We start from the raw sequence: 8,549 nt of genomic DNA, 5'->3' as shown, positions 1-8,549 counted from the left end.
CACATATAATCACTCCAAAATGCTTTAAAAGCAGGAGATGATAAACAGGCCTCCATGAACTCAATTTTCTTCTACTTTATAAATTATTCTGAAAGCTTTGTGCTGGTTGGTCACACCTGTAATCCTGTCTACTCAGGAAACTGAGATCTGTGGATAACCGTTGGAAGCCAATCAGGACAAAAACTATTCATGAGATTATTTTAAAAAAATTACAATGGAATTCTATGCCTCCATCAGAAAGAATGACATCACCCAGTTTGTTAGGAAATGGAAATACTTGGAAAAGATTATATTAATTGAATTAAGCCAGGCCCAAAGAAGTGAAGTAAGCCAAGCCCAAAGAAACATAGGTCCCATGGTTTCCCTTATTTGCAATATCTAGTATATGTATGAGTCAAGCAGAAAAGGTCAGATAATGTGATGTTAGGAAAATGAACCCTTAGATATGTATTTAAATGTTTTTTTCTTTAATGCATTTTTTAATGCATTTATAAAATTATTTCTTTTTTGCTTTGTATGTCCCTCCCCCACAGTATAACCCCTGCTTTCACTATATTTGATGTCGGTATACTTTGTGGAGGAGAAGGGGAAAAACAAGTCGTTTAAGGATACAGGTGGACACGTTGCAACAATGAGAAGTACAAGTTGTTATGTTGAAAACGAACTTTACAACATTGGTGGGGGGGGTGAGGATGGGGTAGGGAGGGCAGGGGGAGGCTGGGAAGGGATGTGAAGGGTAAACAAAGGAGGAGGCTGCAATGCTTGATTAGAAATGTACTCATTATCTTGCCCATGTAATTGTAACCCCTCTATACAGTATGTTCACAATAAAAAAGTAATAAAAATATTTTAAAAAATTAATGAACTAACAAAGAGCCAAGAATGGAGATGTAGCTTATATAGTAGCTCATCAATCTAGAGAGGAATGGCCTAGTGAGACCTTGGTGCACTGAATTCAAACTCTGAGAACGAAAATGCGCAGGCACGCACACACACACACATACACATACGCACATATTTATTCAAAATATCTTCATATCAGTATTTTGCATTAATTTCTTTGTTAACGATATTACATGGGTAAAATAGGGGAAATATTCTCTTCCATCCGAGAACATTTTTATATTTTTTATTGTAAAACTACTGTACAGAGTGGTTACAGTTACATGAAAAGGTAATGAGTACATTTCCTATCAAGCATTGTTACCTCCTCCTTTGTTTTCCCCCGCGATCCCTTCCCTCCCACCTCCACAAGTACACTTCCCTCCCCTCCCCTCCTAAATTGTAAAGTTCATTTTTCAACATACTCTCTTGTGCGTCACATTGTTGCAATGGTCATACTGTATGCTTATTTAAGCCTTTTGTTTTTTCCCTTTCCATCCCCAAGTTAGAGAAGTGTACATACAAGATGGAAGTGCACCAACATCAGATACAGTGAAAACAGGGGTTTAACTGTGGGGGATGCACATATAAAAAATCACATCGTACATTAGAAATATATTAGAAACCACAGGAAGAAATAAAAAACCACTTGTGTCCTTATCATGGGGTTCATTTACCTTAACATAATCTTATCTAGTCATATGCACATGCTTTTGACCTTTTTTTTAAATTGTGAAAATACCATACAGAGAAGTTACAATTACATGGAAAAGGTAATGAGTACATTTTTTATCAAGCATTGTTGCCTACTACTTTTTCTCGCCTTACCATACCTTCTTGCTTATCCCAGACATACATTAGTTATTGCAAGTAAGGGATACCATAGGACCTATGTTTCTTTTTTTTTTTAATTCTGAAAATGCCATACAGAGGGGTTACAATTACATGGGTGAGTTATTGAGTACATTTCTTTTATTTTTATTGTGAGAATACTGACAGAGGAGTTACAATTACATGGGCAAGATAACGAGTACATTTCTTATCAAGCATTGTTGCCTCCTCTTTGCTTCCCCTTCCTATCCCTTCCCATAATCCCCCACTTCCCCCATCCGGTCCTCCTCCCACCAAAGTTGTAAAGTTCATTTTTTGACATAATGACTTGTACATCTCATTGTTGCAATGGGTCCACTTGCTCCTCCTTTGTTTCCCCTTCCCATCCCTGCCCATCTTCCACCCTCCACCCCCACTAACCCCTCCCCCACCCCAGTCCCCCCACTGTCCACATCCCTCAACCCCCGGCCAAAATCATTTTTTGACACAACGACTTGTTCATCTCATTGTTGCAATGGGTCCACCTGCATCCCTATTTAAATGATTTGTGTTTCCCTTCCACTCCACAAATAGTACCAACATCAAATACAGTGAAAACAGGGGCTTTAGCTTGCAGGAGGAACATACAAAGCAACAAAGAAATGATCTTATAAATATCTTAGAAACAATCGCAAGAAAGAAAAACCATTTGAATCCTTATCTTGGGGTTCATTTTGCCTAACATCAACTTATATGATGTTTTCTACTTGTAGCAGACACATACTAGTTATTGAAAATAAGGAAACCATGGGACCTATGTTTCTTTGGGCCTGGCTTACTTCACTTCTTTGGGCCTGGCTTAATTTACTTAATATAATTTTTTCCAAGTCTTTCCATTTCCTAACAAACTGGGTGATGTCATTCTTTCTGATGGAGGTATAGAATTCCAGTACACAAACACACACACACACACACACACACACACACACACACACATTTTCTTGATCCATTCGTTTACTGTGGGACATCGGGTTTGGTTATATATCTTAGCTTTGGTAAATAATGCTGCAATGAACATAGTTTTGCTGGTAGTTTTAGTATGATCTTGTTTGTGATCATTTGGGTGAATGCCAAAATGGGATTGCTGGGTGTTAGGGGCACTCTATGTAGTCTTTTGAGGAACCTCCATACTACTTTCCAAAGTCTTCGAACAAGTTTAAACTCCTAACAACAAGGCATTAAGGTTCCCTTCTGCCCACATCCTATCCAGCATCTGTTCTTTTAAAAATCTGGAATGCTTCACGAAGTCGAGTGTCATCCTCAGTCAGGGGATATTCTTCTCTTTATTGTTCCAATGTTAGTGTATGTGCTACTGAATTGAGCACAGAACAATTTTATATATAAAGTGTAATTGATTTTCTTAAACTAGACAATTCCACAAAAGTTAAATTCAAAAGAATTGTTGTGAAATTTTAGAACCATGTATTTCTTACATAAGAACACATTTAAGAATAAAGTCAAGATTGACATGTCCAAAACAAAATAATTCCATATATTTGTTGTTCAACGGATGTGTAGGAGGAGGAATTCAATTATTCTGTACAAGGAACCTGCCATAATGAACACTATAGAAAGTGTTAAGGTTTGTTAAAAGTTTTAATGTTTTAAACATGTTTAATTTTGGGAATTTGCTCATATATGCCAAAATTAAGACTATTTAGCACGCTGTAAAACTTTTCCATAAAGCATTTAAGATTCATGGTAGCAGTCATATACTACTAAGTATGTACATTTCAGAGTTTATAGAAACTTTACTAATGAGAAATTGCAAAGTGTTTGTGTAAAGAAGCAGAGTGAAGATTTAAGACATTAACTTCACAGTTTCTGTTAAAATTTAAGGGATTCCTTACTTTATATGTTAGCGAGGAATAAATGATGGTATAAGCCATATACAAATGATGAGATGAACCATAAATAATAATCTTAGTGGGTAACTTTAAAGGCTACTCATAGTCTATAAAATTCTTGTTGAACATCATAGACTTAGGCAGTTTTAAATGTACAGCAATATGAGAAAATAATAAATCGAATATGTAGTACATTTCAAATACTAGAAATAGAGGTAAATGTTTTGTTTTTTATTTTATTAATCATTAATATTTATGTATTGGTTTTCCTTATTTGTAACATTGCTTTCCTTGTTGTAATATAATACAACTTTTTGTAAGTCATCATTAGGAAATACTTTGAGAATGTTATTGGGATGGCCACACTGTTTTTTATAGGTATATGTGAATTTACAAAGAGCAAAATTAATAACAAAACATTGATTAAAAATTTTATCAATTAGAATCTGAATCAGGAGTGTTGATAAATGTCCACACCTAAAATCTTAGCCCTAGACTGAAGTACTAGTGTTACAATGTTGAGCACACAAAAGTGAGAGATTGTATTTTGTTTTGTTTTTGTTTTATTTTTGTTGGTTGTGGGGCTTGAACTCTGGGTCTGGGTGCTGTCTCTCAGCACTTCAGCTCAAGGCTATTGCTACTACTTGAGTCACAGCATCTCTTCCATCTTTTTCTGCTTAAGTGGTGCTGAGGAATCAAACCCAGACCTCATGCATGCAAGGCAAGCACTCTCCACTGAACCACCCTCCCAGCACCTGAGAGACTGTATTTTAAAAAATCATCTAAACAACATTTACTTTCTGTTTTGGGTTATATAATGAAATAAAGAATATCTTTTTATATTTTTGAATGGTCATACTTCTAAATTTATATTAAATTCAGCCACTTTATCCTTTTCAAAGTCATGTAATATCTCTGAGAGTTTGCTTCTGTAAAGATTGTTTTTGCATTGATTATTTATTCTGAGTCATTTTTATTTTTTATCAAAAATACTTTATATTTTATGGTTTTTCGTGTTTTTTTTGTGTGAAAATATCAGACAGAGTGGTTACAATTACATGGGCAAGGTAATGAGTACATTTCTTATCAAGCATTGTTGCATACTCCTTTGTTTCCCCTTACTATCCCTTCCCATCTCACCTCTCTTACGTCCCGTTTCCCCCTCTGCCTTTCCCCCATCCAAAGTTTTAAAATTTGTTTTTCGACATAATGTCTTGTATATCTCATTGTTGCAATGGGTCCACATGTATCCATATTTAAAAAAATTTTTCCCTTCCCCTCCACAAATTATACCAACATCAAATACAGCAAAAACAGGTGTTATACCATGCAGAAGGGACATACAAAGTAACAAAGAAATCATCTTATAAATATGTTAGAAATAATTACAGAAAAAAAATTGAATTCTTATCTTGGGGTTCATTTCACCTAACATCAACTTATCTAACAATTTCTGCATGTCTCAGACATACACTAGTAATTGCTAATAAGGGAAACCATGGGACCTCTGTTTCTTGGGCCTGGCTTACTTCACTTAATAAATTATTTTTTCCAAGTTTTCCATTTCCTAACAAATGGGGCAATATCATTGTTTCAGATAGAGACATAGAATTCCATTGTGTATATTTACAACATTTTCTTGATCCATTCATCTACTGAGGGACATCTGAGTTGGTTCCATATCTTAGCTATGGTAATGCTGCAATAAATATATCTGTGTGGTAGCTTTACTATGGTCTTGTTTGTGATCATTTAGGCAAATGCCCAAAAGTGGGATTGCTGGGTCATAGGGGAGCTCTATGTGGAGTCTTTGTAGGAACCTCCATACTATTTTCCAAAGTGGTTGAACAAGATTACACTCTCACTAGCAATGAAGTAAGGTTCCCTTCTGTCCACATCCCCTCCAGCATCTGTTGTTATTAGAGTTCTTGATTATAGCCACTCTAACTTGGGTGAGGTGAAATCTCAATGTTGATTGATTTGCATTTCTTTTATGGCTAGGGTGGTTGAGCATTTCTGCATGTCTTTATTGGTCACCCTCCTTTCCTCTTCAGAGAAGTTTGTCTTTATGTCTTTAGCCCACTTATTTATTGGGCAGTATTTTCTTTGAATATTTGTTGTTGGACGATTTAATTTTTTGATTTCCAGATCTGTTTTAGATGTGAAACCCTTGTCGGTTTTATGGCTAGTGAAGATCCTCTCTGATTCCGTGGGATTTCTATTGATCCTGCTAGCTATGTCCTTTGCCATGCAGAAGCTCTGCAACTGCATGCAATCCTATTTGTCCAAACTTTGATTTGTTGTGCTTTTGCGTTTCTTTTCAGAAAATTTCAGCCTTTGTTAAGGAGACCTAGGGTTTCTCATATTCCATCCTGTAATGTTTTCAGAATATCTGCTTTGACTCTGAGGTCTTTGATACATTTGGAGTTGATTCTGGTACAGGGTGATATATAAGGATCTAATTTTCTACAAGTCATTAACCAATTTTGCCAGTACCATTTACTCAACAGCCTTTCTTCGATTTTATCTTTTTAGATCCTTTATCGAATATTAGATGATTATGGGTCTGTAGGTTCATTTCTGGGTTTTCAATTCTATTCCATTGTTCCTGAGGTCTTTTCTTGTGCCAGTACAAAACTGTTTTAATTACTATGGCTTTGTAGTAGAGTTTGAAATTTGGTATTGATATTCCTCCAACACTGTTCTTTCTGTTAAGGATTGCTTTTTTCAATTGGGGGTCTTTTGTTGTTCCATATGAATTTTGGGATTGCCTCTTCTATTTTCTTGAAGAATGCGGTTGGAATATTGATAGGTATGGCATTGAACTTGTAGATAGCCTTGGGAAATATTGCCATTTTCACAAGGTTCATCCTTCCTATCGAGGAGCATGGGAGGTTTTGCCACTTTCTAAGTTCTGTTTTGATTTCCTTTTTCAGATTTTTCACGTTTTCATCATAAATGTCCTTCACTTCTTTTGTTAAGTTAATTCCTAGGTATTTCATTTATTGTGGGGCTCTTACAAATGGAAAACCTTTCTTGATTTGAGCCTCACTTTTCTCATTGTTGGCATACAGAAAAGCCATTAATTTCTGAGGGTTAATTTTATACCCTGCTATTTTGACAGTTTTGATTTAGCTTGAGTAATATTGGAGTGGAGTCCGTGGGATTCTTTAAGTACAAGATCATTTTATCTGCAAAGAGGGAGAATTTTACTTCTTCTTTCCTTATTTGGATCCCTTTTATATTGGCATATTGTCTTATTTCTGTAGCTAGGCATTCTAATACTAAATTGAAGAGAAGTTAAGAGAGTGGACATCCTTTTCTCATTCCTGAGTTAAGAGGAAATAGCTTTAGTTTTTCACCATTAATTATAATGCTGGCTGCATGTTTTCCATATACAGCTTTTATTGTATTGAGGAATGTTCTATGGATTCCTAATTTTTCCAGAACCTCCATCATAAAGGGGTGTTGGATCTGGTCCAATGCTTTTTCTGCATCTTTTGAGATAACCATGTTGTTTTAATCCTTGCTCTTGTTGATGTGATAAATTAAATTAATTGATTTGTGTATATTGAACCAGGTTTGCATGCCTGAAATACATCCTGTATGATATTAGTGTATGATTTTTTGGATGAATTGTTGAAGTCAATTGGCCAAACTTTTGTTGAAAAGTTTTGTATCAATGTTCTTCAAAGAAATGGGTCTATAGTTCTCTTTCTTTGATGAGACCCTGCCTGGTTTTGGAATGAAGGTTATGATGGCTTCATAGAATGAGTTTGGTAGAGAATTTTCTCTTTCAATTTCATTGAAGAGTTGGAGGAGTATTGGTGTGAGCTCTGTTTTTAAGGTCTTGTATAATTCCGCTGTAAATCCATCAGGGATTTTCTTAGATGGGAGGTCTCTTATTGCTGTGTCTATTTCAACACTTGATATAGGCCCCTTACTATGCTTTAACTCATGTTGGTTTAGTATTTGCATGTTGATAATTGCTAGCAAATGGTCCATTTCTGCCAAGTTTTCAAACTTATTAGCATAAAGGTTTGAAAATATTCCCTTATAATGTTCAGAATCTTGGTTGTTTCTGTGTTGATGTTTCCATTCTCACATCTGAGTTTATTTATTTGAGTCTGTTCCTTCTTTTTCTGATAAGACTTTCGAAGGGTCTGTCAATTTTGTTAATTTTTTCAAAGAACCAACTCTTTGTTTTGTTGATTCATTCTGTGTTTTGTTTATTCTCATACGTTTAACTCTGATTTAATGTTAATTATTTCTTTCAATCTATTGAATTGGAGTTTATCTTGCTGCTCTGTGTCAAGGTGGTTCAGATATCTCATTAAATGGTTAGTTTCAGATCTCTCTAATTTGTTGGTGTAGGAACTCAGAGCTATAAACTTGCCTCTGAGTACTGCCTTTGCAGTGTCCCAGAGGGGCTGGTAATTTGTGTGTTCATTTTTGTTGAATATCATGGACATTTGAATTTCCTTTGTAATCTCTTCTGTGACCCCCTGTTTATTCAACAGTGTGTTTTTCAGCCTCCATGTGTTACAAGACTTTTTTGGTGGCTTTTGGTGTTGAGTTCTAATTTTATTCCCTTGTGGTCTGAGAGAATGCAAGGTGTAACTTCAGTGTTTCTGAATTTGGACAAGTTTGCTTTGTGACCTAAAATGTGATCTCTTTTGGAAAATGTTCCATGTGCTGCAGAGTAAAACGTGTATTCTGATGCTACTGGATGAAATATTCATTCAGTAGATATCTGTTAAATCTAGTTGATCTATGCAGTTGTTTAGATCTGTGGTTTCTCTGTTGATTTTTTGCCGATTTGATCTATATAGTGGGGATAGTGGTGTGTTAAAATCCTCAAGAATAAATGTCTTTGGATCTATGTGAGATCTGATGGAACATAGTGTTTCTTGGATAAATTTGGGTGCTCCATTGTTTGGCGATTCCATA

The 8,549-nt window shown here is 35.5% G+C and overlaps 1 non-coding gene across 1 annotated transcript; it reads right to left on the bottom strand.

Annotated features, from left to right (window-relative positions):
• Positions 1-2,975: 2,975 nt before the first annotated feature.
• On the bottom strand, positions 2,976-3,077 carry LOC122119052. Its single transcript, XR_006149504.1, has one exon. It is a non-coding gene; the product is annotated as a U6 spliceosomal RNA (small nuclear RNA).
• Positions 3,078-8,549: the final 5,472 nt, after the last annotated feature.

The sequence above is a fragment of the Dipodomys spectabilis genome, unplaced genomic scaffold (genome assembly GCF_019054845.1).
Source record: "Dipodomys spectabilis isolate Male_0828 unplaced genomic scaffold, ASM1905484v1 ptg000161l, whole genome shotgun sequence".
NCBI lineage: Eukaryota > Metazoa > Chordata > Mammalia > Rodentia > Heteromyidae > Dipodomys > Dipodomys spectabilis.
This window is presented reverse-complemented; position numbering and strand designations above follow the sequence as displayed.